Here is a 17,012-nt window from a genome sequence, read left to right on the forward strand (position 1 = left end):
GGGTGGGGTGGAGTAGTAAGTACTACTAATATTTTCAGCTCCATATTTTGATAATAAGAAAAACCTGAGCTTTAAAGAATTTAGAACTGAGCAGGGTCACAAGGCAAGATAATGGTATAATGGAATCCAATGCTATCCTTTTTCCAAATCTCTCTTCCTAATAAATACATGAAATGTAATGTTGTCTTCAAAATGCAAGGCACAGACTTCCTACCAAATGCATATTTACTGACCACAAATCAAGGTGGAATAACCACTGCATTGCTCAGGAGAAAAAAAAAGATGCTGAGGTCATTGTGAGAGAAAAGAAACTTAAGAAAAACACCTAACGTTTTGCCAAGCAAAGAAAAAAAAAATTAGAGAAAAAAAACTAGAGAACTCTTCAAAGGCAAAGAAAAGAAATCCTTCTACTACTACTAAAGGTAAAGAAAAAAGCAATAAGTGAATTTTAGAGTAGCTTAACACAGGTAGTCTGAAGAAAGATAAAGGTTGGTTTCTCCACAAAATCCTCTTCCACTTCATGGGAGAGCACTGCATGTTTTCCCTAAAGGAGGGGTTGCACTCTGGCAATTGTTGGAACATGACAACTGACTTTATAAGAAATTAATTTTGACAAAAATCAAAATTAATCATTGTAGACAGGAGCACTGTACAGAGGTGAGCCAGCTGCACAATTCTAGGGGCACCACTTATACAGACTTGACAGGTGCCCAGTGGAGTCATACACCACAGCAGCGCCGATGGTAGGTATGTAGTAAAAATGTGAGCTCCATTAGGACAGGGTGTTTTCTGTTTTGATCACTGCTGTATCCCTGGCACAAAGAATAGGGCCTAGTGCTTAAGATCATCAATGAATTAATGGAAGGAAAAGGGAAAACTAAAGTTTGAGAGCAGACAAGAGAGATAAAGTATAGGTTAGAGCAGGATTCCTTACAATTGAAAGAGGCTAAGTGAGTCAAAAAATCCAGAACCTTGGAATGGAATTCCTACCTGTTATGAAAGAGGAGGAGAAAGGGATGAGAGAACCAGTTTGGACTTGTTGAGTCCAATTCACTGCGCTCTGGACGAGCTAAAGTTATGTAATAAAAAGTGGTGGAAAGACGATGTTAGTATAGAGATTTTCTTCTTAGTTAACAGGCTAAGTATGTCAAGAAAAGTTCACTCAATTGCTTTATTTCTATCGAAAGCATCTACATGGCCATAACCATACATGTGATTTTCATTATAATATGAACCCCACTCCCCAAAATAAATTCTTGAACACATGATCAAGTGAGATTAATACTGCAGAACTGATCTGTAAACTGTTATATGCTATCATGTTAGCTGTTTTTATTATCCAATTAACAGAAACAGTACATAAAGATGAACTATCCAGTTAATGTCCATTGACCATTTTGTGCTTTAGCAAATATGCATTATATAAAATAGATAACTCATACTTTTCCTTATGTATACTTAATTTTCACCCTGTTCTATTTACTAGGTTTTAATTAGACCTAAAGTTCTGTTTCTTTACAACTCAACATCACCTTTACATGATCTATAAATATATATAGAATTTCTAAGGGCATGGGTTATGGCTGACTCTATGGCATTTCTTTTCACATTTACAGGTTTTTTTTTTTAACTTTAGCTACAAAAAAATATATTTCAAGAGAGCTGATATCTCTCTATGTCCTATTATGACTCTTCCAATGGTATATATCACAAACAATTCATCTTGCCAAAAAAATCTGCCAAGTTGCTCTAAATTCTGAGCAATGCAAAGGGACTTACTGAACCATATTTTTTTCTGTTCACAGTCTGTTTTCTGCCAGGGTTATTTGGCACATCCCATCTGTAATTTCCATTAAAACAACAAAACCAAACAAAAACAAAACACATAGCTCTTTGCTGTATAAAAAAAATCTACAGTTGGCTTCTCTGAGAGGAACCACTCCCATTCACAGCCACTCTATGTTTATCAGTGTATACTAGTTAAGAGCTGTGAAAAAAAAGAGCAGGAAGTTCCCTGTAACCAAAACAAAAAATGTTATAGATACTTAAGTGATCCTTAGCAATATCCTATCCAGTATATGTTTAAAAGTTTAGTAGGTTACACAACTCACAAAATAAAAGACAACTGGTATAGTCTCTTCAGATGTGGTAATGTGATATATCAAGGAGTAAAGCTTTACTTTAACTTTATTTTTGTATGTGTAACAAATTCACATTGTTCAAACTCCAAAAGGAATCAAAGGGTATTCAGTGAAGTCTCTCTCCTACTCTATTCCCTAGCCATGTAACTCTTCTTCTCAGAGACAAACAATACTATCCATTTCTTGGGTAGCCTTCTAGAGAAACATGATCAAACAAGTGTGTGAGTGTTTTCTTTCCCCTTCTCCACAAAATTGGTGGCATAATGTACACCACTTCTAGGTAGACTCTTAGGTACTTCTCCCCATTATGCTATGGAAAGGAAACAGGTTCTTCTTGCATATCGTTTTTCATTGAACAATAGCAGCTTCCTCAAGTGCTGTGTTGTGAAGGAGTTTGAGGCCAGCAGACATGGAAGTAAAGTATTTTGTGATTGATTTGTAATATCTGCTACAGCCATCTATTCTTGTTTTATGTCTTGCTGTATCTTCTACGTGTCTCTATTATATGAATTACCACATTTTATTGTACTCGGGGTGTCTGAAAGTAGATAACATGTCCTTTCATGTATAGAACGCAGGACGTCTACTCAGTACAGTTCCTAGCATATAATTAGTACTGAATAAATATTTATAAATTAATCCCACAGCAAAATTCCTAATGTTTACAGAGAAGGAGAGAACTTTTCATATTCCTAAGTGAGCCACTCCCCTCCATACAAAGATAGACTCGATCGACCCTGGGGCTGTAGATTAGTAATGAAAGTGGTTTTGAAACATATATATACAACAGTGCTTTCCCTGGTCCATCAGAATCTACAGCAATGCCATCTGGCACTCTACGTGCTTGAGAAAAAATACACAGAACTTTACACAGGATCCTTTCATGTGCGTAATCACCTAGTTTCCAATCACTGTCATCTAAAGATAAAATGGTTACATAACGTGATTTCTGAAACAAAAGTGAGGTGGGGAGGGAGGTAAGGTGATGGTGGAAGAAACCTGAACGGAAATATCATGAGTGAAAAGGAAAGTTTATGAATGTTTAAAAAAATCCAGTGAATGAGAAAAATTAACAAAGAAAGAACATTTCAATTGAACCTTACTCATTTAGGTCTCTATCTGCTAATCATTCTCAAATCTCTTGTATGAACTTATATTTTCCATATAAGTACTGCCATCTACAGTACATGTAAGAATCATGGTGTTTTTTACAGTGGGAAATAACAAATGAAAAGTCTGGCATACTATAGGCTAACATCTTCATGCCCTTTTAAATACATGCATTTATCAAAGTTACATGGTAGGTTTTCTCTTTATCATATATATCGGCAAAGGCAATAATACTTGGAGCTGGTTATTATCTTCTAAAAATTAATATGGTAAAGCTAGAGCTTATGACTTTAAGCCTTCAGTTTACATGTTATGTAATTATAAACAATGAAGACAAAAGAATTTATAATTTTGAACTAGGATTTTAAGAAATGTTTTTAATATGCCCAAATTCCCATTTATTTCATTTTGTTGTAAGATATAAATTGGGACTCTCTAAGGAGAGGGCAAAGAAAGTCCCTGTAAGAAGTAAAAAGAATTTCTTATTTTTGGTAGGATTCCTCTTTCCTGACCAGTAGGTCAGTCTAGGGATAGCAAGGATGGAAGAAGAGGAAGAATATGAAAAGTGAACAGACTGACCCAAATTTATAGGTGCAAGCTGGAAAAGCCTGAATAAAGGTATCCCAGACCTCAGATAACTTTCATGCTCCCAAGAGGACATTATACCAATGTGTTGTGTTGTCATGATACAGCTTTGAAGGTAAATAAGTGCAATCCATTACAACTATATTTTAGAATTAATATATATATATATGATTCTGGAAATAAACAATAATATTAAAACAATAAGGAGAATTTTCCTGATTTGTTTAACCAACTATTCTCGACTGGGTATTAAATATCATCTTTCTTCTCAAATCTCATCACATTAAGGTTGTCACAAGCTTGATAATAGGAAAAAGAGTTGGGTGACATTCATTACTTTCCCCCTACCCTTCAACTCGTACCTCTAAAGTACCGGAATACTACTTTGCTACATGATGCTATTTGAACACCATGGATTGGTGTATGGATATAGAATCAGCCCCTTTTCTTTCTCAGCTCTCCAACTCTAGTTATCAAAACCTAACCTAATGGTCAAGACCCAAATTAAACGCCAGTGTCTCCATAAAGAATTCTTTGATTCTTCCATAGCTAGAAGTAGTTTCTCTAGCCTATAGATTTTTTTAGCTTTTTTCTTAAACATTACTTAGGGCCCTTATAAATATTCTACATATTTAAAATTGAGTATAGGATTATAAACTCCTTGACAAGGAAAGAACATTTTATTTATCTTTGCATCTGCCATAGTACCAAGCACAGTGCCTGGCACAGGATAGTAAGTCAATCAACACTTAATGAATAATGTACGTTTACATTATTCATTGTAATGAAAGCTTACATAGGTCACAGTAAACTGAAGACTTCTACTGAGAAACATCATGGTACGAAGGTCAACAACAGAAGGGTCTTTATTAAATATTTCTTGTACAAGGCAAGCTAGAATCTATGACAACTACAGTAAAATATACATACTTAAGGTTATGGTTTTTATGAGAGTAATAATTAGTGTCATTAAGTCACCAGCAGTCTAGTGACAGCTTAATGTTACAGCTTATTAGAGCTTTGTCTAGGCTAGAGACATGCAGCTTACAAGGAGCTAAACTTCTTATGCTCTTTTCTAATCATTACTTTAATTTATAGATGAGATAGGTTGTACCGTTGCCAGGGCGATGTCACAACTACCAAAAAGGAAAGAATAAACAAATTTAAAACATACCAAATGTTGAGAAGAAAGGCAGATATTAAACAGAATCCTTAGCTTTACGTTTACTGATTTAGTTTCTTGGGCACCCCTTCATTATAGTAGAAAAATGCTCTACCAAAACGTTTAAGTATTCAAGTCCTCTGTAGATTTATTCAGAGTCCCTAGTAAGTTTATAAATGTAATATAATATAAATGTAATATATTGCACTGTGCTTGGTACTCTGGCAGATGCAAAGAAATTAACTACAACAAAATTTCTATTAAAACAAGATTAATACATTTAGAAAGAAGCAGAGAAAATCTATGCAGAGATATAGAAAAGAATAAATTTCAGATACTGGTAAAACCTACACAGAAAAGATTAGATATCAACATGGTAGAAAACTATTCTACATAGGTAGAAATAATTAGCAGGCAAGAATTATAAATAAGTTAAAAGAAAAAGAGATGAAAAGACACCATTATTCTAACCCTGGACAAAATCGATAAATTTCCCACAATCCCACAATATACCACAACCAACAAAAAGTAGCTGTGGTCAAAGATATACAAACAAGAGCTAGATACAAACAATGTAATTTGAAAGTTAGGGAATGGGTGGGAGAATGAAACAGACAATAAATAACAGGGAGGAAACGATATTGTAATCAGGAAGCTTTGGGGAAAATTTAAACTACGAAAGTCAACGTGCTACATAACAAAGTTCTTATTTAGTTTTTTTGTTTGTTTGTTTTCTTTTAATAATGTTTCCTGGTCATTAGGCATTTCTGGTATAGGTTATAACATTTTTTTCTACTGAAACTTTAAGAAGAAAATCAATAGGAGAGGCTACATTATGTAGTGTTTAGAGCACAGATTCAAGATTTATTGAATTCAAATTCCAGCTCTCTCACTTACAACCTGTGTGAAGTTCAGAATGTTACTTAACTTCTCTAAGCCTCAGTTTCCTTGTCTGTAAAATGGGAACTAATATTAGGTCCTACCTGATAGAAGGATTTGTTATGAGGATTAAATGATGAATAATTAATCTTTAGAGAGCACTTTGACATATATCTATAGTAAGTGCTATATGAATGTTTGCTAAATAAAATCTGTCCTCAATAGTTTTGAGGTTCATCTGATATAAGAAAAAGTTTGGCCCTATGATTTGAGAAGGTCTCCAGATGTATCTATTACAATGACACCAGGTAGAACTTAAAACAGTTTTCTATTTTTGAAGAAGCCTGGCTTTGACTTTCTGTCTCCTCCAATCCATCCCCACCCCATGGTTTCTAATTCTACTTCTATAATGCTAGTTAAAAGATAGTTATCTGGAAAACAGAATGCCTCTTGCTCAGAGCCCTTAAGTGTTCATTTCCTCCAATCTGCCATGAGAGGGGAAAAAGGACATCACCTTCCTTATTAGATAAATGACAGTAAGCATTATAATTGATGACAGGATGAAGTCTCAATAAGATTATATAAAATCAAGATGAGCTCCCACACAGAGGTGCTGGTGTGATACCTAAAGAATAATAGAGTAGAGCCTCCCAAAAATTTATTAATGAAAAATGTAGACGGAGAGCAAGGTAAAGGCCTCATTCCAATCTCTGGAACATGGTTAATAACAATCTCTGGAACATGGTTAATAAGAAAAGTAAACTTGAAAAGTTAACCCAAGGAGGGAAGTGTCACTGAGATTCATGACATTGGAAAGGTATGTTCTATTTTAATGATACTGCTGTGGTCGATGCACAGTGATGCTTTCCTAATACAGATTACAAAACAGATATAGACATAATATACAGCAGTAACGGGAAACATCACCTCTCCCAGCATCGGGGAGAGGTTTCATTCTGGTAAAAGTAGCGCACCTGATAAATTGATACCATATTGACAATTTCATTTCTCAGAAAGTAGAGGAAATAACAAAGAGAACTGCTATTCAGGACTGTAATGACTGACAAGAAGGAAACTGTAGGTGATATAAGAATGACAAGAGCTTTAAAAGAAGGGATGGTGCTTGCCAGCTTGGACTTTGTAATAGCAAAAAAAGGAACCCTTGTGATTTTTAAAACAGTGTTAAAATATTTATCTTATTGAGTTTTCTGCATCTCCTCAAATGTTGCAGCTAAGATGAATGCCTCATTCTTCTCATCCCAGAGCCAGATCTGCCCCTAGTTGCCAGCAGCAACAAGAGGAACTGCCAGGAGGCATCTTTGATTTCCCCTATGGGAGGCATGGCTCTATAACAGGAAGTGAGTGTGGATGATTCTTCTGCCTGGGACACACATCTGCCCTGTCCTCACCTCTCTTCTTGATCTTTAGTTCTCAATTTAAATATCACTTCTTCGCTACTGATTTAGGTATTCCTCTTTGTGCTCCCTTAGCATCCTATACTTAAACTGATCAAAATACTGATCACAGTGTTTTGCAATTTATTTGTTTACATCCTTGCCCAGACTACAATCTTAGGTGACACAGGTTCTAGAATATTCATCCCTGTATCACTCTAATACTTAACAGAGTACCTGGCACATATTAGGCCCTCAATAAATATCTGCTGAATGGATGGCATGGAAGCCATGTCATAGGGGAATAATTGAAATTAAAAGTGTTGCTTTTGGAAAAGAACAGACTCAGGGAAATATAAATAGCTGTCCTCATCTATCTGAATGGCTGTCATGAAGAAAAAGGCTGAGATTGCTGTTTCTCCAACTTTTGTCTACCCCCATCCCTCCTGGAGGGGATTCATTACATATCCATCACAAATGGCTCACAATGGCATTAACTATTCCTTAAATATGGGATTTTTTTGGGGGGCGGGGGGGGGGCATAGTGATAGTAGTACATGTGTTGGAAAGGATCTCACACCTCTGAGAATACTGTCAGAATACTGGAGAAGCAGTACATGTGTTATTCTCTCTCAACTTGAGAATCATGGAACCAGTTTTTCTTATCACCTATAGCTTTGTAGGAAAGACCTAGACCAACTGTTAAGTATTATTCCAGGATATGTTTTGGCTCTACATAAGGAAGAAATTTTAACCTTTAGAGCTGTTCACAAACAGAATAAGTAGACATGTTGAAATGATGAATGTGCCATGACCACAAACCGTGCATCTCTTTCTCAGGGTGTTGCTAAGTAAACCTGGCAGAAAATGAAGTTTGACTGGGAGTGTGGTGTTGAATAGTAAACGTCAAAAAGATATATCTATCTCCTAATGCCTGTCATCTTTGAATGTGACCTTGTTTGGGAAAAGGGTCTTTTCAGATATCATCAAGTTAAGGATCACAGTCTGAGATGAGATCATCCTGGATTACCCAGGTGAGTCCTAAATCCAGTGATTTTATAAGAGACAGAAGGGGGGAAGCCAGGAGACAGAAAAAGAGGCTATGTGAAGATAGAGGCAGGAGGAATTTAGATAAGTAGACTTCTAAGACCTTCTAAATCTAAGAGTTTTTGTTTCTAGTCATTTCCGGCCTAGTGGAAAAAAAATAAGAGTTCATGTGGACAGCTACCACTTAGGAAAGTTTTCCTGTAATGTTTCCAGAAATTGTTTCCAGAAACTGATGCTTCTCCTCTCCAGATGTATTCTGATATGAGCAAGTAGGCATACAGAAATTCACCAATAAATTAACTGGTGACGTTATAAAGTTGACAGTACCAGCCTATCGCTAACAAATGCATGAAGCTGTGTATAACGTGTAGGGTGCCATTAGATGTGGACTCCATTCAAATGTCATGGTTACTTAGGGAATGGTAGCTAAGCCAAATTATGCAGGTAAGGATCAAAGTATGCTTTTCTTAGTGGCTACCATTTTCAGGTCTTCAGTGTCTAAACATGGTCACATATAGGACACTAGCTTTCAAAAATGCTGTATGTTCCATTGTAGAAAAATGTCTCCACAGTCCCATTTCACTCTACCCTTAACTTGTTATTTATAAAATGGGCTTAAAAAAATCTATGAGCACTTCATAAGCTTTTAAAGAAAATGGGAATACCAAAAGAGAACAATGTTCTAATTCCATACTTTTTTTGGCTGTTAATTAAAAAAGGAGGATAGCACAATTAAAGCAAAGGAATACATCTTGACTTGACTGTATGGCACCAAATAGTGCTTTTTTTTTCCATCTCTAAATTATTTTTACTTTTATATGACAAAATACTTTGAATAAAAAAAGAATATTTTTTCCTTCCATTAAAACTTATTTGCTGATCACAAAACCATCTTCTTAAACAGCCTGGTGTGTGATGGAAGCGGGATGCACACAAGTAATAAGTGGTGGATCCAAACCCAGATAGATACCTTTGCTCTCGAGCTCTTAACCATACTAAGTTATTTTTATATTGGTATTAATATGCTACCCTGAGCTTTTCTAATTTTATTCAGTCCAATATTTAATAAAAGTATGAGAATGTGTTGGACTACAAACATGAAAAACACTGAGAAATATAAAGAGTAGAGTGATAAGTGAGGAAGAAAAGACATGTACATAAATAACTATAGCGTAAGTAAAGAGTGGCAAGTGCTTTAAGAAAAGTAGAGACAAAATATAAGAATTTCAAGGAGGGTAGGACTACTTTTAGCTTGAAATCAAAGTACAGTAGAGGAATCAGGGAAAATTTTTAGATGTGCCTCTGATATTTCTGAGTCAGCTCAATCGAAGAGATGAGCAATGGAGTGATAATGATGATATAACACAGGGGTCCCTAACCCTTGGGCCGTGGTCTGATACCAGTCTGTGGCCTGTCAGGAACCAGGTTGCACAGCAGGTGAGTGGCGGATAAGCACGCGAAACTTCGTCTGTATTTGCAGCCACTGCCCAACGATAGCATCGCTGCCTCAGCTCCACTTCAGATCACTAGGCATTAGATTCTCAAAGGAGCACTGGTCCCTGGTACCCAAAATATCAGGGACCGCTGATATAACATCAACTATTAATCAAGCATTGACGATGTGGTCAACATTTAAAAAGGATTCTTTTATTTAATTCTCACTAAAATTCAGTGGGTAGGTATTTATCCTCCTTTTAGAGATGCAGTAATCAGAGAGATATAAAGTCACTCAATTAATAAATGATGGCTCGTGGGTAGAGCACATGCCAAAATGTATACTATGGAGAATATGAAGGATGCTTCTCAAATGGCATCAAGCTATAGATCTAGTGGATAGAAAAAAGAATTTTAGTTGGTTCTAGGGTGAGGAGTAGAGAAAACAAAGGTAGTGAAGAAACAGGGTTGGGATAGAAATTTGTATCATGGAACTAGAATAGTTGGTTTATCTGTCATTTCCAGGGTTCTTAACTGGGGTGGGGGGGTGATTTTGCCCCCATGACATCTGAAAATGTCTATAGACAATTTTGGTTTTCACAACTGGAGAAGTTGGGGAGAAAGTGCTACTGGCATCTTGTTGGGAAGAGGCCACTTAGAAGCTAAACATCTTGCAATGAACAGCATGACCCACAATAAAGAATTATCTAGCCTAAAATGCCAAGGTTAAAAACTCATGGGCTGTTCTATTTGGTCTACCTCATTACAGTAGAGCCAGGAAAGTTATACTTCAGAGAGTGAGTCAGAAAAAAGAAGATGAAAGGAGTAGGGGATGGGAATTCAGCAAAGAAAAGAAATTCTGTAGTTCCAAGCTGGATAATTAGAATGAGAAGCATTAAAAAGAAAAAAGAAAAAGAAAAAGAAAAAAACCCACTTCTTTTCAAGAAAATTCTGACATATGGAAAGTAAGAATAGAGCACAGGAAAGGAAAGTGGAATGAAAATTTTTCTCAGAATTAAAAAAGTGGAAACAGGGGAACCAAGACTACTTTTCCTATAGGAGGCTCAGTGTAAGGAACCTGCAGTCACACAGTTCCACTGAATACCCAATGACATGCAAGTGAATAGAAAGGTCTTTTAATACTAAGTAAATTTAGCAAATTATTAGTAAATTTAGCAAATTGTCGAGGTTAGTGAAAAAAAAAAAAAAACCAAGAGATTAAGACAGAGAATATCTGTTATGTAAATGTTATAAAACATTTAAAAATCTGTTGTTTTATGACTAATGCAACAGTTATATAGTTTTAAAAATAAAAAAGTTTTGAAAAATGTAGTAAGCTACCTCTAAATTAAGTTTACCTTACCTGGCTCTTTGGACTGAAGTGACCAAGGTTTGTCTGATATCCTAAGAAGAATGAATTTAGGAAGGGGTAAGATTTTCTAAACAAAAAAGCAAAGAAAAACAATATTTGGCTCCTTAAAAGCTCAAAACTTCCATATAGCAAAGATCACAAACAACATTAAATGGCAAAATGGGAAAGTATTTGCAATAACTATAATAAAGGCCAATACATTTTATTTAATAAAGAATACATACAAAGAAAGGTTTAGTCATTGGACCAAGCCTGCTTGGTGTCCCTAGTCAACAATTTACAGTACCTTGGGGAAAAAAAAGAAGCCAAAGAAAAAAACCTTTAAATATTGTTGACAAATTACTATAACTTAAATCCCAAATACTGTTAATACTGAGTGATGAGATTATGTATACTTTTTTTCTCTGAAACTTTATTTGCCAGATTTTCTAAAAAACATGTATTTTTAAAAAGCTCTAAAAAGTATCAATAACATCAAGAATTGGTTTGTGTCACTTTATCTAAATAAATTTAAAGAATCAGGCATTATTTCTCAAGGGTTGGGAGTATGAGACACAAAATTAAACTGAGATTCCACCTCTATTCAGTTTTTTTTTTTTTTTTTTCAAGAAAATGCTAAAGCACTCAAATACCACAGCACCCTCTTTTGGTAGAAATGCATTGTTTTTCGAAGGGAGTCTGTTAGAATCTCTCTATTTTTAGAGATAAGTCTTTAAAGGTTATGAAGCCTGGTATCATTTTATAAAGAAAGAAATTGGGGTTCAAAAAGAAGGTCATAAGGAGGTAGCAGCAGAGCTGGGAATGGACCCCACATCAGATCGTAACCAGAGCTTATTTTTTCTGATCTTCCTATTCTTTAGTTAATAAATATTTTAAGGATTTAAAAAATACTACTCTTCCAGTCTTTATTAAGTATGAAGGCCTATACTCAAAAAGGCACTCTAGGCACCCAGCCATTTAAAGTATTATTTTAGAAAGACATGTCCATTCTTGTCTGTTGCTTGATACAAATCAGAACAAGAAATTTATAAAACCTCACAACTTCTGCACCTGTCTATTAATAATACATCCTTCTTTTAAAAAGAAGCACTAGGAGATGAGAAGTATAATCATTCTGTTTAATTCTAGAAAACAAAATCTTGAAATGAGACTATTCTCAGTATCAGTTTGAGGCTTCTGAAAAAATCTGTTACCATATAATTGACCTAATGTTCTGGGATATTATTCTGAGGTAAATCCTATAATTTCATTATTTTGGCTAGCTTATGAATGGCTATTCATCAAAAAAAAGACATAGTACATAACTCTTTCCAAAAATATAAAATAATACAGGAACTGCCGTTTTAGCTTTTATCATTCTATTTCTAGATCTGAGCTGTACCCCTGCTTCCCTGATGGATAGTAATCTTTGAAAGAACACTTTGTTTTTTTTTATGTGAAGGATGACTGACAAAAAAACAAATGGACTCTTCGAAAAGTGATGAGTAAAGAATAATATGTGGCTTTTATCATCATCGGAATGAACAGCCCTTAAAGTATATTGAGCAGATGAACTGGGGATATGATACTCATTCTTGGTGATATTTATTGATGTATCTGTAAATATAAAAATCATTCATTCCTTTGATAAATATTTACTGAGCAGACATTATCTGCCAGCCATGGTTTTAGGTGCTGGGAAGGTAGCAGTGAATAAAAGAGGCAAGGTAGGTCTCTGCTTTCATGGAACTTATATTCTTGGGAGGTGGGAAACTGTTAGTAAACAGAAATAAATAAATGAACAAGGTGACTGCAAAGTGTGAAGACAATTAAATGGGTATCCCAGAACAACCTTAAAAATAATCTTTACAGTGTTATAGATCTACTAAAAAATGTTCATCATTTGCACTGTGACATCCAAGCCAATCCTGTACATATCATTGTCCATTAGGATACAATGTGATGTGGGCATCAAGCCTACATTGACTTGCTTTACTGAAGAAAACTGCAGCTGGTGAACAGGTTTTACTATTTTTTTTTTTTTTTAAATTTTTTATGCCTACAGCACCTGGTCTTCCTAGGTGGTCTCCCATCCAAGTACTAACCAGGCCCGACCCTGCTTAGCTTCTGAGATCAGACGGGATGAGGCTTGTTCAGGGTAGCATGGCCATAGTCAATTTTACTCTTTTTTTCCCCCTGAAACTCAGCAGACATATCTTAGTATTCCAGATATCCAAATTAATTTATTAATCCAATACTAATTTAGGTAACATTTCAGGTATTTCTAGCTAATCATGTGTTCATTTTCAAGATAACTGATACTTATCAACATGAGACTCCTGAAAAATTCCGCCACTATTAGAATACTCGTTATTCTTGATGCTTCTGCTGCCTTTCCAGTCTAAGTCTTCTCCATGGCCTTCTCAAGACTCATAAATATAAGCTAAAAGTTAAAAATAAAAACCACCCAGATGTATCGGAAATCAAAAATAGTTTATATGACTTTTGACTTTTCCTCATTCATTTTTCTGGATAAAAAACACCCACAGAAAACAGAGAATGAGATGAAGCATCTTCATGATCCAAAAGTAAAAAGACAATTTGTTAGAGGAGAAAGGAAGGACATAGATGTCTTCTGACAAATAATTAATAGAGACTCAATTTACACTTTACAAATAGGAACATTTTTCTAGTTATTCAACCAAAGTTATTTCTTTCAGTTAATAAAAACTTCATAACACCTAATTAATTTCTTTTTTTTTCCATTTGTGAATATGTGTGTGTGTACATGTGTGCATGCACGCAGTTCTGAGTTTTAATCAAGACCACAATAAGGATATAGAACAATATCACCATTAATTAATTTTTTATTTCTATAATTCTGTGCCGGTTAGTATTTTAATACTAGCATGTATTTATTTTTTATAATTGAGATGTAAAGATCTTATCTGTTTGAGAGAGAGAGCTCTAACAAAAATGGAAGAAGATAAACTGGTAGAGCATGAAACTACAGGGAAGGTGGCAGAAAAGTAATAAAAAATACACTCGATATTGCTATAGGGAATGTAATTCAAGTCTGAGTACTACAGATGCCAAGAAATCGAGAGAAATGATTAAAGACAAACACAAACAAAGAAACCTTAAGAAGTTTCTGACAAGGGAACCAAGAATAAAAATGACCTCAACATGGAAGGGTATAATTAGAGTTTGCTTTGATGAATATCATTACTTCTTTTGCATCCATTAGGAAATTTGACTAAGTCGGTATCTTCAGACATTGGAAATTTATGAGGAGGCATGTACTCCTGAAGTTTGAAGGTCTAGAACTGCATTGCCCAACATGGTAGCCACTAGCTACTAGTTACTACTGAGCATTGAAATATAACTAATTAGAACTGTGATGTACTAGATTTCTATAAAAATGACTATTTACACAGAATGTAAAATATTTAATAATTTAAAAAATGTTAATTATATGTTGAAATGATAACATTTTGGATGTTTTAAATTGGTAAAATTTAGTTATTTCACCTGTTTAACTTTTTTAAGGTGACTACTAGAAGATTTAAAGTAAGATTATATTTCTATTGGACAGTGCTGTCTCAGAATGTCACTGGTCTACTCTGTGAAAATCAGTTCTTAGAGGCTGATAACACTGTAATAATAGGGCTAGTGATATGGGTTAAGCCCTGTGTGAGTCAGTCAGAAGTGGCTGTGCCTGCATACTTGAGTTCAGTCAGTTTGGGAAAGAATATAAACACTGATCAAAAGAGAATAGCTATAAATACAGATACCTTCAATCTACTTTGAAATGCGTAAAAAAAACCCACATGAATTCATGAAGAAAAAATAGAAAAACAGATGCCTAATAAAGCAAGTACTGTATAATAAAATGTTAATGGTGGAATCAAGGACATGTCTATTAGATGTTCACTGTAAAACTGTTTAAACTTTGCTGTATTTTTGAAATTTTTCACAATAAAATGTTGAAAAAAAAGGGAAACATGGAATAGTAGACTAAGAATTGAACTGGGGGTTAGGAGGCCTGGTACAGATATCCTCACTGTTCGAATGTCGTATACTTTGCATTTTCTTTGCTGGTGGAGAACAGAACGATGAACTATTAAAGTATTTGTAGTAATACAGAAGATACTTTTTTCCCAACTACTACAGTTCTTAATTTTTGTTGTATGATTTCTGCCTTCAGTAAGTAAGGCTTTTAATAAAGCAGAATTATAAGGTCTTTTATTTTATATTCAAGAACTTTCTCTTGAGAGTGAAAACTTAAAAGGCCTAGGCAAAAACATTTCAGCATTTATCTTGTGTTGATATAAATGTATGCACATGCCAAAAAGGTTCTTAGGTAAATGGCCTGCCAGTATATATTTGTCTAGCATATTAGGCTCTCACCCCTAAAGAAAAAAAAATAAATGAAACACAACTACCTTGAGAAGAGAAATTAAAAAACAGAGGCCTCCATGTGATATTAATAATAATCCTAGTATCATGAAATTTTAGGACTTAAAAATCAATATACTGAATGTATTAAGATCATGTGTTAGAATTTCAACACTGCTAAATGACAAACATGGCAAATGTATAATTTCGATAGAAGAGAAAACTTCTAATTAACCTTCTCAGTGAGCACTGGAACACAGATAAATAATTCATATATATTATTCACCTTAAACTGGAAATGGAATGAACCTTGATAAATAATCCAGTTGATTTCCACAGTCTTAGGAACATAAAAACTTAGAACTTCTGCTTTAGAAAGGAGATGACTGAAGCCCACAGAAGCTCACTGTCCTAATTCAGTTCATCCCATCAATAAACAGTGGTGGTGGTGGGAGAGGTGGTATGCAGTTCTCCTGTCTGATATATGATGATGTTACTAGTCTTAGACTTATAATGGAGAAGAAGAGATTGGTTTCAGGTTAAGGGTGAACACTTATCACCTTGAATTACAAGTTTAAATGTGATGCTGGTTGGTGGAAATATAAAGTTTTATAAAACAGCTATGGGGCTGAGCAGTATAGACCTGGCTAGTACTTAAATCAGAGGTCTCAACCAGTAAACAGTGAGCCACTGATAGACTCTGAGGTTTCATGTTAGTGGCACTAACTTCTCTTACCTATAAACCTTGGCCCTTTTCTCACTGGGGAGAGAAGGAAGCATAACACCAACGTCCTCTACCCTCTCAGAGAATTCACTACCGACATTCCCTCAATCCTCTCTCATCTGATGACCTCAAGGTTTCAGGGATATGAAAAACACTCCCTATTAACCAGAAAGATTAGACTCAAAAAGTATACTGTCCATCATAAGCACCACTGTCACAGCTGTGGGTGGTAGCTTCCAGAGCAGAAAACACAGACTGAAGAGAGTCACCAAACATTCAGGTCTAAAAATACACTTCGAGTCAAATATTCATTTAGTATTTTTTGTATAAGCCAGACACTGCTGGACATCGAGATTTCTAAAATGAAGAACAGTATCTGCTATCAAGTGCAATTGTGTGACTGGTGCTATGACAGAGATGAGAGCAGGCTGCTCAGAGAGCACCAGGAGGGAGCCAACTGCTCAGACAGTAGAGGGCCTGGTGGGAAGGTCGGGGGAGGAAAGTATGGGGCAGGGGGTTAGGAAAGACTTCCTGGAGAGGATTCCCAAGCTGAGTCCTGAAGGGTAAGAAGAAATTAGCCACACTAAAGAAGCTGCGTGTACAAAGGTACAAAACTATGCTGATAATCGAGCTTGAACTGTATGGTAGACTGTGAATACTACCTATTTCAAGATCATGCCAATGAAAACAAATTAAAACATTAAATTAAATTAATTAAAACAAATGAACAAATACTGTTAATGGCTTTCTTTTCACTTCTGAGGCTGCATTTCTCTGTTAATAAAGC

General features: G+C 35.2%; 1 protein-coding gene and 1 pseudogene across 6 annotated transcripts in view; both read right to left on the bottom strand.

Moving 5' to 3' along the window:
* KIAA0391 (KIAA0391 ortholog) overlaps window positions 1–17,012 on the bottom strand; it is a 111,744-nt gene that overhangs the window by 34,738 nt on the left and 59,994 nt on the right. The gene's annotated exons all lie outside the window — the stretch shown is intronic.
* LOC112481121 lies at window positions 13,160–13,278 on the bottom strand (annotated as a pseudogene).

Source organism: Pteropus alecto, unplaced genomic scaffold (assembly GCF_000325575.1).
Source record: "Pteropus alecto unplaced genomic scaffold, ASM32557v1 scaffold104, whole genome shotgun sequence".
Taxonomy (NCBI): domain Eukaryota; kingdom Metazoa; phylum Chordata; class Mammalia; order Chiroptera; family Pteropodidae; genus Pteropus; species Pteropus alecto.